The sequence below is a fragment of the Bos javanicus genome, chromosome 20 (genome assembly GCF_032452875.1).
Source record: "Bos javanicus breed banteng chromosome 20, ARS-OSU_banteng_1.0, whole genome shotgun sequence".
NCBI classification, from domain to species: Eukaryota; Metazoa; Chordata; class Mammalia; order Artiodactyla; family Bovidae; genus Bos; species Bos javanicus.
The window spans coordinates 52,671,111-52,691,057 of record NC_083887.1 but is presented as its reverse complement, the minus strand read 5'-3'; positions in this window follow the sequence as shown (position 1 = coordinate 52,691,057).

Below are 19,947 nucleotides of genomic sequence, written 5' to 3'. Positions count from 1 at the left end.
TTTTTTTTTTCAGTAGTCACGTGTGTGCCAGAGTTGGACCATAAAGAAAGGTGAGTGCTGAAGGACTGATGCTTTTGAACTGTGGTGTTGGAGAAGACTCTTGAGAGTCTCCTAGGGCTGCAAGGAGATCCAACCAGTCAACCCTAAAGGAAATCAGTCCTGAATAGTCACTGAAAGGACTTATGCTGATGCTGAAGCTCCAATACTTTGTCCACCTGATGTGAAGTACTGACTCATTGGAAAAGACACTGATGCTGGGAAAGATTGAAGGTGAAAGGAGAAGGAGATGACAGAGGATGAGATGGTTGGATGGCATCACCAACTCAATGGACATGAGTTTGAGCAAGCACTGGGAGTTGGTGATGGACAGGGAAGCCTGATATGCTGCAGTCCATGGGATTGCAAAAAGTTAGACACAACTAAGAGATTGAACTGAAAATAACATAAACCAGGCTTTTCAGAACCAAAAACCACTAATCAAGATGATGTTGAACTGAACAAATCAATCTCCATGGAAAGAGGGAACCAGATAAAATATTGCCTACCTTCTGAATATTCATTCATTAATAATATTAATAATAGTCACAACAATAATAACAATGCCATGCATGCATGCTAAGTAACTTCAGTCTTTCTGATTTTTGCAACCCTATGGCCCTTGGCCTGCCATGCTCTTCTGTCCATGGGATTCCCAGGCAAGAATACTGGAGTGGGTTGCCATGCTCTCCTCCAGGATATCTTCCAGACCCAGGATGGAAGCTGTGTCTCCTGGGACTCCTGCATTGGAGGCAGATTCTTTACCATTGACCCACTGGAGAAGCCCAGTAACAATGTCAATTAACATAAAAATGCATCCAAAGCAAAAAGTGATGACAACGTGTTAATCTGAGATAAGAATCAAACTCATTTTATACATAGATGCTTTTATTTCATTAAATGACCTAAAACGGAGTGAATTCAGTAAGCAACATTAACTCTGCCATACACTTCTTAAACTCAGAATAATTTAGAATTGCTTTTTTAGTATTAGCATGGAACACTAAACAGGAGCAATGTGACTAGTGTGACTGGGGAACTGAATTTTTTATTTTGCTTAATTAAATTAATTCAAATGTAAGTGACTACATGAGGCCAGTGGCTACCATATTGAACAATGAAGGTAAAATGTCTCATTAATTGTACATAGATAGCATTCACATCCCTACCCTCTTTGTTAACTTTTTTTGTATGGGGTATACCTAATTTGATTTACATTCAGTTTAACTAAAAATAAGGACAATAAAAATTAACTATCTTTCTGTGATTTCCTAAAGTAGTATACATATTGTGTCTTTTAAATGTTAGTTCACAACATTGTTGGTGTCATTGTGCTTAAAATGTCAACCATGTAGTAAAAGAAACAAAGTCTGACTCTTTCTAAAGTGGTCAGTTCCTTCTTTAGAGTAAAATGATTTTTCCCTACAAGAAAGAAGCAACTATCTCTCATGTTTCAACACTTTTCAATGTTTGTCTGCTAACAGAATTTTGACAGAATACAAAAAAAAAAAAAAAAAAAAAAAACCCTGCAGAATTAAATACTAAATATTTATCTCCATCACTCATGATAATTCATGTACATGGACCTACAAATTATTTCCTTTTGCTCAACTATTTGTCCAAAATAAAACATAAGTATAAATCTGATTTCAAGAAAAATTGTGAGGATATATTTCTTAGGTATTTTAATTTCAAGAGATCACTCATGGTTAATTCTTTAATTAGTATAGACAAATCTCCTTTATATGAATTATAAGTTGCCAAAGTTGACTGATTACTTTGATGCTTGAAATTTTGTTACTGACATCTGAAAATATGAGAATATTAAGTCAATGCCATCATCAAAACATTTGATAAACATAGGAAGATAATAGTTACTACATATTGAATAATCTTGGAAATGTATTTGACACTAAAGATTAGCTGAGGCATCAAGCAGTGAGTACAAAATAGGTCAAGTTTGAGTTGCTGCTGCTGCTGCTAAGTCACTTCAGTCGTGTCCAACTCTGTGTGACCCCATAGACGGCAGCCCACCAGGCTCCCCCGTCCCTGGGATTCTCCAGGCAAGAACACTGGAGTGGGTTGCCATTTCCTTCTCCAATGTATGAAAGTGAAAAGTGAAAGTGAAGTTGCTCAGTCGTGTCCGACTCTAGTGACCCCATGGACTGCAGCCTACCAGGCTCCTTGGTCCATGGGATTTTCTAGGCAAGAGTACTGGAGTGGGTTGCCATTGCCTTCTCCACCAGCTTGAGTTACCACAGCAAAAGTCACAGTGTAAATAATCCTGTATCATTTCCATATTTTCTAATATCAGTTCAGTTCAGTTCAGTCGTTCAGTCTTATCTGACTCTTTGCAACCCCATGGACTACAGCACGCCAGGCCTCCCTGTCCATCACCAACTCCTGGAGTTTACTCAAACTCATGTCCATTGAGTCGGTGATGCCATCCAACCATCTCATCCTCTGTCGTCTCCTTCTCCTCTCACCCTTAATCTTTCCCAGCATCAGTGTCTTTTCAAATGAGTCAGCTCTTTGCATCAGGTGGCCAAATATTGGAGTTATAAGTATTGGATTTATAAGTGTTGGAGCCCAAGTATTTTCTAATATAGAGGTAGATAAAACTAAAATTAAAATTGAAAAAGAAGGATTCAGACTTTGTAAATTTTTTCTGAATATTTCTAATGAAAAACATAGTTATTGATAAGAATGTGATGACTCAGAGGAATCACAAGTTACCATCTTCCAATATATTAACTTCTCAATTATGAATTTACTTCTTTAAACTTATTTTTAGGTTGGCACCCGCTATTCCTTATGCCTTAAGACACTGATATTGTGATAACTTTTGTCTGAGATCACAGATTTTTTTTTTGTCCTCCTGCAGAAATTCAAGGCACTTCTCAGTGAAACTGTTAACAGGTAAACATCCTTTCCTTGAGAGCACAGTCTCCAAGGAGAAGGGTGGAGGCAGTCCTGTGAGGTCCAAGCTCAGTTCTAGGTAGAGATGTTATGCTATTTAACATATATTACCTTCTTTATCTTTTGTCAAAGCAATCTCGTCAGTTTTACATTATATGAATTTTATAAATGATAAAAAATATTTACAATATTCAATTAACTTTTGCAAAGCTGTTAAAAATACTAGCAATTAAATCCAAATGTGTAATTCCAAAAACTCTTCAACATTAATTATACCAAAACCCATATGCTATAGAGTTTGATACCAAAGTCCCCACTGCAGTTGAACTGAACTCAAATCCTATAATAATCATGGAGAATTAGACTTTATCATGCATCTGGGGTAGGTACCACTCTACTCTCAGTACCTGGCTGTCTTATTGAGCCTGAGGCTGGCTGAGTAAAAATTCAACAATTAAGGGGTTAAGGTAGTACATGAACAATCAAAAGAAAAGTTGTCTCAACTTAATTATTTTACAGCGTCCAGAAATGTCAATCTTAGAATATTCTAGGAAAGACTATGAATACTCAACTTGGCTGAGCGTCAACCATATTCACTTACACAAATGGGTATGTTGGTACATGCCATATTCCACATTTTTGAACATTAGATAAAAACTGGTTATTTTTAAATACTGTTAACTCCAGGGGGATCCCTACTGATTTAGTTTAAACAACTCAGTGTTAACTTACTGATTAAAACTAGAGAATTGCAAAATATAAATCATCCCTCAAATGTAGAAGGAGAGAAACAGTGAGTTTTCTGATACTATATAGCTTTTTAAAAAATACTTATCATGTATGCTTTTCTCTTTAATACTGCTAGATCCCATAGCCATAGATATTCATTACTGTCTTACAGAAAATATGTTAGAGGTCCATATTGAGGCAATTTTAAGTAGAATCATCCCTAGAAGTATAAATGTCAACTTTAGTTTCTGCTGAGCAGCTGTTATATCATCAATATTAAAAATATGTATATGATCACCACAGAATATTATGAACACATCATAAAGGCTATACTATCATTCTCTTATTTAAGATAATGCTATACATATAGCACTTAGACACTAAAATACACACAAACCCCAACAATATACTTATGACAAATATGAGTAAATACATTCAGTTTTTATTTAATTCAATATATTAATGACATGATAAATGACATAAATAAAGATATATTTGGAGAACTTATTTTAAGGTATCCTTAAAATTATTTATATGTCTGCATGTAGGATCTAAAGAACTGATTCAGTATATAGCCACTGAAAATTAGAGAATAAAAATGTAAAATGTGAATTATTGATAGCATTTGCAAACGACAAATATGAAAAAATCAACACTAAATTATTTCTATTGACGAATTAGTATGAGAAAGGTAAAGAGAAAAAGAGGGAGGGAAACAGTGAGCCCTAGGTGATGACCCCAATCACTGAAGCAAAATTGGCCTCTTGGATGGATACTGAGAAAAACAGGGTAACATGATGGTGAAATTGCAATATGTTCCAATATCTGAATTCCATAAAGTATCTCAAGTGTTCTGTTGTTTCTTTCTTTGAAAGATGGACTGTGCCTTCTAATGATTGATGGCTAAAGACACAAAGTGAATATCTTTGCAAAATGAGGGAAGAAATAACACAAAGGAAATAGCTAAATCTAAAATGCAGCATCTCTTAAAAATATATTTGTCAATTTAATAGTATTTGGATGGATGGTTTGAATTGTGGTAGAAATTACTCTCTGAACTCATCTTTGCAACAGACATAAGTTCCAGGGTTTTGAATTAAGATGAATCTGGGTTCAAATTCATCTCTAAAAATCTAAAGTTATGAGAGTTTGAGCAGTTATTTAAACATTTTCAACTTCATTTTTCCTCCTTTATAATAAAAATGCACATCTCACTGGGTTGTTTAATAAATAATATACTTACTTAAAAACAATTCTTATGGTTGCTGTGAAGATTAAAAATACTTATGCAAATATTATTTGCTCATTTTCTGGTACACAGTAAAATCTTAATGCATGTCAATTCATGTTCTTAATTAAGAGTATTTACCACTTAATTTTATTTAATATTAGTAGTCTTTTTTTAGCCAGACAGAGCATGATAACAACCTTGGAGAAACTGTAATAGATTAATTATACATACACAATACATAGTCACTAATTAGTTGAGAGGTTAAGGCATTTTATATATATATATATATATATATCCTCTGTCTTTTGTCTGTATGATATCATTTCTAGTTTTCCTCCCAACTTCTGAGTGTGACACAAATCCATCAACTTTCTAAGACAACAGTAATAAATTATTTCTAACAAAACTCAAAATGAAATAAAAAGACATAGTATTTTAGCTCAAAAAGGCACAAGGATTATTCAGGTTGTCATGTAAATAATTGACTCTGCACAGCTATTCTACACTAGCCAAGATAAATTGTCTATATTTGCTTGCCCAATATACCTGTTAGGAGCTGCATCATATCCTTCCAAAATTCACATGTTGAAACTCTAATCATCACTAGTACCTAAGTGACTGCTTAGATATAGGGTAATTTTAAAGAGGTAATTTTGCAGTGAGGTCATGAGAATGGATACTAATCCAATCTGACTGGTGTCCTTATAAGAAGAGAAAATTTAGACACACAAAGAGACACCAGGGATACACATATAGAGAGGAAAGAGCATTTGAGCCTAGTGAGAGGATGATTATCTACAAGCCAAAGAAAGTGGCCTCAGGAGAAACCAAACCTATGGACACTTTGATTTTGTATTTCCACGCTACAGAAATATGAGAAAATAAATTTATCCTGTCTAAGCTACCCAGTCTATGGTGTTTTCTTATGACACAACCCATTCTAAGAGCACCAACAGATCAGAAGAATAAAAAGGTGGAACCTGGTGGGCCTGAATGAGGGACGTGTTGATAGAGAGCTGGGATTGGAGAGTCTAAGGATGGAAATGTCATTAAATCAACCAATTTAAATTGTCCTCCTCCTGCTGCATGGTGCCCACAATTCTCTTCTGTCTGTTATACCTTTCCCATGTTATCAATCGTCTTCCAACATACTATACATTTATTTTCAACTTGATTATCTACCCACTCTGAACAACAGGGAGGGTCTGGATTCTAGTTTTCTTTCTTGTCTAATTTCTTTTTCAATTATATGCATTCAGCCCCTAGAAAAGTGCCTGGCATTTAAGAGAAGATAAAAATAATGATAACAGTGAATAAATGAGTGAGTCCATAGAGAACAAACAACTACATGGATGCCTGTAAAAGTAAAAAAAAAAAAAAAATTGGAATGAGTTGGAGAATTTGGAAGAGACCCCTTCCATTCTGCTAAAGTAGAATTAATATTGACTATAACACAAAGTGAATTGTTCTGAAGTAAAAAAATTCTGCCAAATCTTTCTACTGATTAGTTAGCAGAAAGAAAATTTACCTTAACTCTTTCTGATGTTCAGGACTTATAGGGGAGTTTGTCTCAGAATAATTAAAAAGAGGATACAAAACATAGAAAATGAAATCAATATTATATCCACTGAAACTTTTTGCATGTTACTTTTGAAAACTTCTGAATATTGAAAATGTAAGCAATGCTAAAATGAAATACTTATTGTGCATGCTCACTCATTTCCAAAATGTAATGCAGTTAAGAACACAAAAAAATAGCAAACACAAAATCAAGAGAGCCTGACCAAAGTAATTAGCCCATTACTGGAGAGTACAGCACTGTTTGTAAGACATGTAAAATTTCAGAGATTGTCACTGAAGTGAGACGGTATGTTCAGTGTCATCAGAGAAGTGAGAGTTAAGGTATTTCTTTACACCAGCAAAGATGAAGAGGTACTGGGACAGCCAGGGTAGAACAGACATGGGTTATATAGAGCAAGTGGATTGAAGGACTTTTTTAATTGGAGAGGAGAGGTATAAAATGCTGGATAATAATTAGCCAGTTTATGAAGATACTGACTTTCACAGTAAAGAGTAGGAAAAATTGTAGACTTTCATTTAAGGAATGCCAATTATGGCAAACCATGAAAACAAGTTTCATATGATAGTACTGTGTGATCAACAGGAAGAGTTGGTATAGGAGAAAGAATGTGAGGATATAAATCATCCTCACTTGTGGGAGGAACAGAGCTTAAGGGGTGAGACCAATAACACCGAGTGAGAGGCAATAAGAGCAACATCAAAGTCCAGAAATTAAATATCATCAGGATCTAGAAATAAACAACTTCCAAAAGCACTGTGGTTTCAATCTGTCTTTTGCAAATCAAAGTCAAATCATGTGTGCATGACTTTATTGTGGACTGTATAATAACTAAAATCTGGACTGTCCTTTTCCCCAACTATAATCAACATACCATTTCTTTTCACTTCCTGTTCTACAAGTCATTCAGTTCCAACCCCAGGATTCTATACTGATCACTTAATCTGCCATTTAAACAGGGACACTTTTATGAATAATTATATTGGGCCAGCATTTATACCAATATAAAATTGGTCAGATCAGATCAGATCAGTCGCTCAGTTGTGTCCGACTTTGCGACCCCATGAATCGCAGCACGCCAGGCCTCCCTGTCGATCACCAACTCCCGGAATTTACTGAGACTCATGTCCAACGAGTCAGTGATGCCATCCAGCCATCTCATCCTCTGTCCTCCCCTTCTCCTCTTGCCCCCAATCCCTCCCAGCATCAGAGTCTTTTCCAATGAGTCAACTCTTCGCATGAGGTGGCCAAAGTACTGGAGTTTCAGCTTTAGCATCAATCCTTCCAAAGAAATCCCAGGGCTAATCTCCTTCAGAATGGACTGGTTGGATCTTCTTGCAGTCCAAGGGACTCTCAAGAGTCTTCTCCAACATCACTGTTCAAAAGCATCAATTCTTTGGCGCTCAACCTTCTTCACAGTCCAACTCTCACACCCATACATGACCACAGGAAAAACCATAGCCTTGACTAGATGAACCTTTGTTGGCAAAGTAATGTCTCTGCTTTTGAATATGCTATCTAGGTTAGTCATAACTTTCCTTCCAAGGAGTAAGCATCTTTTAATTTCATGGCTGCAGTCACCATCTGTAGTGATTTTGGAGCCCAGAAAAATAAAGTCTGACACTGTTTCCACTGTTTCCCCACCTATTTCCCATGAAGTGATGGGACCAGATGCCATGATCTTACTTTTCTGAATGTTGAGTTTTAAGCCAACATTTTCACTCTCCACTTTCACTTTCATCAAGAGGCTTTTTAGTTCCTCTTTAATTTCTGCCATAAGGGTGGTGTCATCTGCATATCTGAGGTTACTGATATTTCTCCCGGCAATCTTGATTCCAGCTTGTGTTTCTTCCAGTCCAGCATTTCTCATGATGTACTCTGCATATAAGTTAAATAAACAGGGTGACAATATACAGCCTTGACATACTCCTTTTCCTATTTGGAAACCAGTCTATTGTTCCATGTCCAGTTCTAACTGTTGCTTCCTGACCTACATACAAATTTCTCAAGAGGCAGATCAGGTGGTCTGGTATTTCCATCTCTTTCAGAATTTTCCACAGTTTATTGTGATCCACACAGTCAAAGGCTTTGGCATAGTCAATAAAGCAGAAATAGATGCTTTTCTGGAACTCTCTTGCTTTTTCCATGATCCAGCGGATGTTAGCAATTTGATCTCTGGTTCCTATGCCTTTTCTAAAACCAGCTTGAAAATTGGTAATAGCTTGCAAAGTAGGAGGTGTATTTGTGCAACATCTCATTCCAAACATGAGATATTAATTTTCCTTGCTCTAAAAATCCCTATTATATACACAGATATCACTGCAGACAGAGAAGGCAATGGCAACCCACTCCAGTTCTCTTGCCTGGAAAATCCCATAGATAGAGGGGGCTGGTGGGCTGCAGTCCATGGGGTCCCTAGGAGTCGGACACGACTGAGCGACTTCACTTTCACTTTTCACTTTCAAGCATTGGAGAAGGAAATGGCAACCCACTCCAGTGTTCTTTCCTGGAGAATCCCAGGGACAGGGGTGCCTGGTGGGCTGCCGTCTATGGGGTCGCATGGAGTCAGACACGACTGAAGCAACTTAGCAGCAGCAGCAGTAACCTCACCGCAGATGGTGATTGCAGCCATGAAATTAAAAGACACTTACACCTTGGAAGGAAAGTTATGAACAACCTAGATAGCATATTAAAAAGCAGAGATATTACTTTGCCAACAAATGTTCATCTAATCAAGGCTATGGGTTTTCCAGTGGTTATGTACAGATGTGAGAGTTGGACTATAAAGAATGCTGAACGCTGAAGAATTGATGCTTCTGAACTGTGGTGTTGGAGAAGACTCTTGAGAGTGCCTTGGACTGCAGGGAGATCCAACCAGTCCATCTTAAAGGAGATCAGTCCTAGGTGTTCATTGGAAGGACTGATGCTGTGGCTGAAACTCCAGTACTTTGGCCACCTCATGTGAAGAGTTGACTCATTGGAAAAGACCCTGATGCTGGGAGGGATTGGAGGCAGGAGGAGAAGGGGAGGACAGAGGATGAGATGGCTGGATGGCATCACTGACTCGATGGATGTGAGTCTGGGTGAATTCCAGGAGTTGATAATGGACAGGGAGGCCTAGCTTGGTGCAATTCATGGGGTTGCAAAGAGTCAGACACGACTGAGCGACTGAACTGAACTGAACTAATAGCTAATTTAATAAGATTTCCTTTTAATTAGCCATTCTCTCTATTGTAGCCAATGTATAAAGTGGGCTTGAGTTTCAATATTGATTTGTAATAGGAATTATTTCACACCTGTGATACTGGTATGTTTGGAAGTTCTGAATTAGCACTATTGAGTTCATTTAGAGGAAAAAATATTCAAACCCAAAATGTATCTGAACAGCAGCCATTTAAGCAAGTAATTTAAAAATTAAAGCTTAGCACATAATTTGTAACTGCCTATGTATTGTGGAAACACTCTGATTGTTCCTCAAAAATAAATTTTTCCAGGAATGTTTTCAGAGCTTTCAAAGGTGGACAGAATTCCTACTTCATTTGGAAATTGCTAAAGAAATACTCTGGAACTATTGAAATGTAGATTATCTATTCGTTTGTGTTTTGTTTTGTCTCAGTATACCAGATGTCTTTAGTATCTGCATGAATGGAGAACCTTTTTTAGTTGATCAACTGACATACAATGTTTTGCTTAATTTACTAATGTATTGAAATGCACTTTTGGATATATTTTTAATTTGCTGTTGTGCTGAAATGCTCCTTTGGATCTTTTTTTTCCCCCCATAGAGATCAGTGAAGAGTGTCAAGTCACTGAAAGTGGTTGGTAAGCCACATCATTACAGAACATAATTTGTAATAACAGAAATATACTTGCAAGCATAGTAAATGATATGAAAATGTTTACTGTGAAGAAAGTGTAAAAATTTTTAACAATTAGACAGAAATAAGAAGAATAATGTCATTATCAACAAGATTATTACAGAGATCAATAAATACATGACACTGTCAAAATCTGGCAAGACTGGTCCATGAGATAACAGACCAAACATTTAAATGAGATGTAAATGAAAATTTAAATACTATTATCTGGGGGAGAAATAATTTCATTTAAAATGTTGAACAATCTAGTGCTTTTGCTTTAATTTCAAAAATATATTTAAAGTTTTAAAAACTTATTATGAGGAAAACTGTCAAAGTTACATATATTTTTATATTACCTGTTTGACTATACTAAATGATGTGCTTTACTGTATGTAAATGTAATATTTATTCTTTTAAGGACTTTTTTTGGATTACATCTAATCAAGAAATCCCCAAAACACCACATGTCATGTACCATATTGTTTTGACATTCATAAAATAGCAAAATTCTACAGATCAGTCTGTTATGGGCAAATGTAACAGAGGGAACAAAGCTGAGATTCTTGTGAAAAAGCTACCAAACTATTCTTGGTTGTCTGAATAATCCTGAGCTAAGAGTTCTGAGCTTCGGTATCCAACTCTCTCTCCCCAAAGACTGAGGTCAAATATTTTTAAAACCTTCATAACAAGCACTGTGTCAGCATGAGGGTCCCAGAGTTTCTTTAGGCTAAACTGGCAGGCTTTTTAGAATCCTGATGCTAACTAGGATCTTGGGTTTTGCAGAATGAGCAACAAAATGATTTGTGTTTCTGCTTTCTCTGCTAATACAGATGAGGAAATTCTATGGCTCAACGGATTTTACCAACTTTTGGCTTGCTGTCAACCACCTGATCAAACTTGTGATAGCTAAAAGATCAAGAATGGGATATTTTACATAAGTGGAAAAAAGAATCCTTTTAATTTTATCCCTCTCACTTTCTCTCTGATGTCTGTGTCTATGTGTGTAACTGTTTGCCATAGTATAAAATAAAAGTATTATGGAAACTTTGTAAAATTATAATTGTAATTAAAGCTATGCAGCAGACACCAGAACTAGATGCGTATCCCTGTACATTCAATTTGTTCAATGGTATTTTTTCAGGGTGGAAGTTGAACTCTGCTTTTAATTTTAAAATAATGCATTCCTTTCATTAAAAAATATAGAAAAAATTAGAGAAAATTAAAATCTCACTTAATTCCATAGTTATTTTTATACATAATTTTAAAATAATTTTGCATGTAAATGTGTGTATCTGAATCTATTACATTCCTTTAATGAGAAGAGAACATCATTTGTGCCATTTTCCTGGATTTCTCTTGCTCCTCATTCATTCATCTCCAAGTTAGGAGATGTGACTTGATTTGACAGGTAAATTGGAATTTTAGAAATGCTGAAAGTGTAGCTTGATCTATACTTCACTCTTCCTTCTTGAAACTGGCCAATGGGATGTGAGTAGATTTTGATTCCTATCAGTCATGCTGTCAGTTTAGGGGTAAAAAAAATTGTTCCCAATTGAGAGATTTTGGATAGTCTCCTTGAAATTGGCAAGTCTCCCGAAACTGGAGACTCAATATTAGCAAATCAGCTTGGCTACAGAAATTAGTCGCATGCTGCAATTTCACTTTTATCAGAGATAAACAGAATACTTTCATCTCAGTTCTGCCTCACATGTATCTTGTAACTGATTTACAATCAGACGAGGAGTGAGAAGCAATGCTTTTAAGCTATGAAAGCTATTTGATGAAGTTACTCATAAATCCACACCCAACTCTCTTCACAGATGAGAAAACTGAGGAACCGTGAACTAAAATAATGTGTTCAAGGAATGAGTATGAGAAGCCTGTATATTGTCTCCATGTTTATCTGACTTATATGCAGAGTGCATTATGTGAAATGCCAGGTTGGATGAAGTTCAAACTAGAATCAATAGAGTCTGGAGAAATATAAACAACCCCAGATATTCAGTTGATACCATTCAAAACTCAGCATTTACAAAACTAAGATCATCTGGTCCCCTCACTTCATGGCAAATAAAAAGTGAAAGCAATGACATGTTGTATTTTCTTGGACTCCAAAATCACTGAGGATGGTGAATCCAGTCATAAAATTAAAAGACACTTGCTATTTGGAAGGAAAGCTGTGACAAACCTAGATAGCATTTTAAAACACAGAGTCGTCATTTTGCCAACAAATGTCTGTATAGTCAAAGCTATGGTTTGTCCAGTGATCATGTACAGATGTGAGAGTTAGACCATAAAGAAGGCTGAGCACTGAAGAATTGATGCTTTCAAATTTTGGTGCTGGAGAAGGCTCTTGAGAGTTCCTTGGACTCCAGGGAAATCCAAACCATTCAATGCTTTTTTTTTTTTTTAACATTTAATTTTATTTTATTTTTAAACTTTACATAATTGTATTAGTTTTGCCAAATATCAAAATGAATCCGCCACAGGTATACATGTGTTTCCCATCCTGAACCCTCCTCCCTCATTGAAACATGTAAAATATCATGTAACAAACCATTCAATTCTAAAGAAAATCAACTGTGAATACTTATTGGAAGGGCTGATGCTGAAGCTGAAGCTCCAATAATTTGGCCATATGATGCTAAAAGCCAAATCACTGGAAAAGTCCATGATGCTGGGAAAGATTGAGGGTAGGAGGAGAAGGGGTGTGACAGAGGATGAGATGGTTGGATAGCATCACCGACTCAACAGGTATGAGTTTGAGCAAACTCTGGGAGATAATGAAGGACAGGGAAGTCTGTCATACAGTAGTCCATGGGGTCGCAAAGAGTCAGACACAACTTAGCTACTGAACAACAACAACAAAAAGTATGCATAGATCATAAGTGAGAGAACTAAGATTCTATTTTTTTGGATATAACTTATTCCATATCATCAATCTCCTATGTATGATATCCAACTGGTTTTCAATCATTAGTTTTATAAAATAGTATTATATAATACGGGGCTTCCCTTATAGCTCAATTGGTAAAGAATCAGCCTGCAATGCAGGAGAGCTGGATTTTATCCCTTGGTTGGGAAGATCCCCTAGACAAAGAAATGGCAACCCACTCCAGTATTCTTGCCTGGAGAATCCCATGGACAGGTTCCCAGTCCATGGGATAGCAAGAGTCGGACATAACTTAGCAAATAAACCAGCACATTATATAATATGCAAGGTGAAGACATTTACATCTTCCTGATTTTCACTTTGAATTTTTTTATTTTTTTAATATAAATTTATTTATTTTAATTGGAGGTTAATTACTTTACAATATTGTATTGGTTTTGCCATACATCAACATAAATCCACCACAGGTATACATGTGTTCCCCATCCCGAACCCCCCTCCCTCCTTCGTCCCCCTACCATCCCTCTGGGTCATCCCAGTGCACCAGCCCCAAGCAAACAGTATCATGCATAGAACTTGGACTGGCGATTTGGTAATTTTAAACATTATTTAAACTACGACTTTACCAGCATTTGTTTTTTATTTATAGAGAAAATAAGAATTCTAATTTGCATATTTTACAGGACATCCTTACCACAGTGATTCTTCATAAAAAAAAAATTGTAATAAACTTACTCAAACATTACATACTGGTATATGAGATCAGCATCTCTTTAGTATCAGTGATGTGCTTACATTGAATTCTCCAATCAAGAAGTTGGCCAACTTTTTCTGTAAAGGATGAGAGTATAAAACATTTTGGCTGTGAGGCACTGTCTTAGTTTCAGCCATGGTCATAATGATTGGTTATGTGAGGACCAGGCACACTGGGAAGAGTTTATCAGCCCTACCAGGATCCTGTATATGATTCTGTCTCACGTACGATCAAGAGACGCTCAGATTACAAAATCTAAATTGTGATGTAGTAGTAAGAAACATAAGCTTTGAAACCAGAGTGTCTTCCTTCATGTCATGGTTTTATCTTGCATGTGTGTGTGCCTGTTATCGCTTCAGTCATGTCTGATTCTTTGCAACCCCAGGGCCAGTAACCTGCCAGGCTCCTCTGTCCATGAGATTCTTCAGGCAAGGTACTGGAGTGGGTTGTCACGCCCTCCTCCAGGGGATCTTCCAGACCCTGGAATCAAACTTGTGTTTCTTATTTCTCCTGCATTGGGAGGAAGGTTCTTTACCAATAGTGCCACCTGGGGAGCCCTAGATATGGAAATACTAAAAGTTTCTACATCAAAGAATTGTAGTGAGGATAAAAAAGCATAAACATACATGAAATAATTTGAAAAATTCAGACATATAAATGGGCTTTGTAAATGTGTGTGTGTGCATGTGTGTGTGTGTGTGTGTGTGCTCGTGCGTGCTCGTGCTCAGTTGCTTCAATCATGTCCAACTCTTTGCCATCCTATGCCTATGGACTGTAGCCTGCCAGGCTCCTCTGTCCAAGGGATTCTCTAGGCAAGAATACTGGAGTGGATTGCCACATACTCCTCGAGAGGATCCTTCCAACCCAGGGACTGACCCTGTGTCTCCTGCATCTCATGCATTGCAAGCAGATTCTTGACCACTGAGCAACCGGGTAAGCCCCTTACTCCACTTTTCATTCTTCAGTTCAGTTCAGTCACTCAGTTGTGTCCGACTCTTTATGACCCCATGAATCACAGCATGCTAGGCCTCCCTGTCCATCACCAACTCTGGAAGTTCACTCAAACTCATATCCATCGAGTCCGTGATGCCATCCAGCCATCTCATCCTCTGTCGTCCCCTTCTCCTCCTGCCACCAATCACTCACAGCATCAGGGTCTTTTCTAATGAGTCAACTCTTTGCATGAGATGGCCAAAGTATTGGAGTTACAGCCTCAGCATCATTCCTTCCGAAGAAATCCCAGGACTGATCTCCTTTAGGATGGACTGGTTGGATCTCCTTGCAGTCTTTCACTCTCAAAAGTCTTCTCCAACACCACAGTTCAAAAGCATCAATTCTTCGGTGCTCAGATTTCTTCACAGTCCAACTCTCACATCCATACATGACCATTGGAAAAACCATAACCTTGACTTGACGGACCTTTGTTGGCAAAGTAATGTGTCTGTTTTTCAATATGCTATCTAGGTTAGTCATAACTTTCCTTCCAAGGAGTAAGCATCTTTTAATTTCATGGCTGCAATCACCATCTGCAGTGATTTTGGATCCCAGAAAAATGAAGTCTAACACTGTTTCCACTGTTTCCCTATTTATTTCCCATCAAGTGATAGGACCAGATGACATGATCTTAGTTTTCTGAATGTTGAGCTTTCAGCCAACTTTTTCACTATCCTCTTTTACTTTCATCAAGAGGCTTTTTAATTCCCCTTCACTTTCTGCCATAAGGGTGGTGTCATCTGCATATCTGAGGTTATTGACATTTCTCCTGGCAATCTTGATTCCAGTTTGTGCTTTTTCTAGCCCAGCATTTCTCATGATGTACTCTGCATATAAGTTAAATAAGCAGGGTGACAATATGCAGCCTTGATGTACTCCTTTTCCTATTTGGAACCAGTATGTTGTTCCATGTCAAGTTCTAACTATTGCTTCCTGACGTGCAGATAGGTTTCTCAAGAGGCAGGTCTGGTGGTCTGGTATTCCCATCTCTTTCAGAATTTCCGACAGTTTATTGTGATCCACACAGTCAAAGGCTTTGGCACAGCCAATAAAGCAGAAATAGATGTTTTTTCTGGAACTCTCTTGCTTTTTCCATGATCCAGCGGATGTTGGCAATTTGATTTCTGGTTCCTCTGCCTTTTATAAAACCAGCTTGAACATCAGGAAGTTCATGGATCACCAATTGCTGAAGCCTGGCTTGGAGAATTTTTAATATTTCTTTACTAGTTTGTGAGATGAGTGCAATTGTGCAGTAGTTTGAGCATTGTTTAGCATTGCCTTTCTTTGGGATTGGAATGAAAACTGACCTTTCCCAGTCCTGTGGCCACTGCTGAGTTTTCCAAATTTGCTGGCATATTGAATGCAGCACTTTCACAGCATCATCTTTCAGGATTTGCAATAGCTCAACTGGAACTTTATCACCTCCACTAGCTTTGTTCATAGTGATGCTTTCTAAGGCCCACTTGACTTCACATTCCAGGATGTCTGGCTCTACGTCAGTGATAACACCATCGTGATTATCTGGGTCGTGAAGATCTTTTTTGTACAGTTCTTCTGTGTATTCTTGCCACCTCTTCTTAATATCTTCTGCTTCTGGTAGGTCCATACCATTTCTGTCCTTTATTGAGCCCATCTTTGCAAGAAATGTGCCCTTGGTATCTCTAATTTTCTTGAAGAGATCTCTAGTCTTTCCCATTCTGTTGTTTTCCTCTATTTTTTGCATTGATTGATGAGGAAGGCTTTCTTATCTCTTCTTGCTATTCTTTGGAACTCTGCATTCAGATACTTATATCTTTCCTTTTCTCCTTTGCTTTTTGCTTCTCTTCTTTTCATAGCTATTTGTAAGGCCTCTTCCGACAGGCATTTTGCTTTTTTGCATTTCTTTTCCATGGGGTCTTGATCCCTGTTTCCCCTACAATGTCACAAACCTCCGTCCATAGTTCATCAGATCTAGTCCTTTAAATCTATTTCTCACTTCCACTGTATAATCATAAGAGATTTGATAATATCAAGGATAATGACCTGTTGAATTTCTCCTATCAAAGTTCATAGATTTAATCCCTTTATATTAATTCACAGATCTTGGCATTACTTTAAATTTGGTTTATGCTATAGGACAACAAGCTCTTTCAAATCCATCATTGATAATAATTTCCCAGAAAATCCAGGAATTCTATTAACTTCCTTCCCCTTATTCACCCTAGGAATAAACTGGAATTTATAAACTTTCTATCACTGAGCCATGTTTTGTAGCTAATCTCCGTTGCAAGTGAAGTGGCTTCATTTATAATGACTATCTTCTCAAAGCTCTGCAATGATGCTGAACAACATCAATTTTCAGGGACAGAGAGTAACAAAATCGATTATTTATACCATAGTAATGAACAGTAAAACATCCCATATATTTAGGCTTCAAACAAACTGCCACTCTTATATAAAATCTAAACTAACTCTAATCAATCCATTTATTTTTCAAAATCACAGTGACAAAATTTATTGTAGAGTTATATAACGATTGTATTTGCCAAAACATTTTCTTAACTATAACTGTCTCCCTCTTTAATGCAGATCATAATAAATGTAGAATGCACTATTATTAACAACATTCAGAGGCACATATTGGATGTCATTAAGTCTTAAATTAGTTTCCTATGTTATTGTTGTTCAGTCACCCAGTCATGTCCAACTTTTTGCAACCACAATGACTACAGCATGCCAGGATGCCTTGTCCTTCACCATGTCCCAGAGTTTGCCCAAATTCATGTTCATGACATCAGTGATGCCATCCAGCCATCTCATCCTCTCATGGCCTCTCCACTTTCTGCCCTCAATCTTTTCCAGCATCAGGGACTTTTCCAATGAGTCATCTATCTGTTCATATCAGATGACCAAAAATACTGAAGCTTCAGCATCAGTCCTTCCAGTGAATATTCAGGGTTGATCTCCCTTAAGATTGACTGGTTTGATCTCCTTGCTGTCCAAGAGACTTTCAGGAGTCTTCTCTAGCACCACAGTTGGAAGGCATCAATTCTTTGGTATTTTGCCTTCTTTATGGTCCAGCTCTCAGAATGGTACGTGACCACTATGTAGACCATAGCCTTGACTATAACTATATGGACCTTTGTTGGCAGAGTGGTGCTTTTCAACACACTATCTAGGTTTGTCACAGTTTTCCTGCCAAAAAGCAATCATCTTTTGATTTCATGGCTGCAGTCACCATCCACAGTGATTTTGGAGCCCAAGTAAAGGAAATCTGTCAGTATTCTACCTTTTCCCCTTCCATTTGTCATGCAGTAATGGGGCTGTATGCCATGATCTGTTTTTCCTTTTTTTAATATTTAGTCTTAAGCCAGATCCTTCACTCTCCTCCTTCACCCTCATCAAGAGGCTCTTTAGTTCCTATTTGCTTTCTGCCATTAGAGTGGTATCATCCACATATCTGAGGTTACTGATGTTTCTCCCACCAATCATTTTTTTAAATTTATTTTTTAATTGAAGGATAATCGCTTTATAGAATATATGTATACCCATGGCTGATTCATGTTGAGATTTGACAGAAAACAACAAAATTTTGCCAAAATATTTTTACAGAAAAAAATAACCTCCTGCAAGTAGAAAAAACACCATGATATTCAGAAATCATGATTATATTCATTGTCTTCTTTTGTACACTTCCCTCAATATAACACAGTCATGGTAAGAGTTTATTTATTTATTAAATAAATAGTTGTTGATTGACAGATTAAGCAAGTTGGAAAAATAAAAAAGAATTAAAGAGGAAAAAAGAAAATATCCTTATGACTTTTCAGAACAGGTAACTAGCATTTTAACAATGTTAAACAGAAAGTATTTTATAAGAAAAGTAATATTAATTTTTACATTGAAATGATATTTTATGATTTCACAGTATAGTTTGTCTATGTCCCTTAACTACCAAAACCTTTCGTTTTCTATATTTTTTTATTTGTGTGGGTACTCAGTTTATATATGAAAGTGAAAGCCATTCAGTCATGTCCAACTCTTTCTGACTCCCATGGACTAACACTCCATGGAATTCTCCAGGCCAGAATACTGGAGTGGGTACCCTTTCCCTTCTACAGGGGATCTTCGCAACCCAGGGATCAAACTCAGGTCTCCCAATTGCAGGCACATTCGTTACCAGCTGAGCCACAAGGGAAGCCCAAGAATATGGGGATGGGTAGCCAATTCTTTCTCCAGTGGATCTTCCCGACCCAGGAATCAAACTGGGGTTTCCTACTTTGCAGGTGGATTATTTACCAACTGAACTATCAGGGATACAGTTCATGTATATTTATATTCTATATGTAAAATTTCCTCAAAACTGATTATTCTTGTGTATAAATAGACAATGAATATTACTTTCCTGTTTTTATAGATGAGGATGCTGAAATTCAAAGAAAGTAAGTAACATATCCAAGAAGAAAAGGTTTTTTAGGTGATGAAGGGAGGATTTGAACATAGAATTTTTTTCTAATGAACTTGCTTTCAACTGTTAACACTAATTTATTCTTAGAGAAAAATACAGTGATAGCTTAACTTATTTCAAAAGGAAAAAAAAAATGATGACACGTTTACCTATATGTGAGTAAAAACAAATCACTCTGAGTGTGACCCAGCGAATCTATTCAATTTTGGTGCAGAACTTAATTGCATTCTGATTACTTTTGATACCACATTTCATTTGCCACAAAAGTTCTTGCAATATTTTGGAAGAGATTTAATATAGCAGAAACATAAACCCACCATTTGAGGTATTATTCTCCAACAAATCACCTGTAGAGGTAAGACATTCAATATTTCTATCAAAAAAAGTCAAGAGTTATATTCATGTAGTCATGACATTGAACATCTTATGCACATATTCATAACAGATTTAATGGGCATATGAGATAATAAGGAGGTCTTAGAAATAACTGTGAAAAGAAGAGAAAC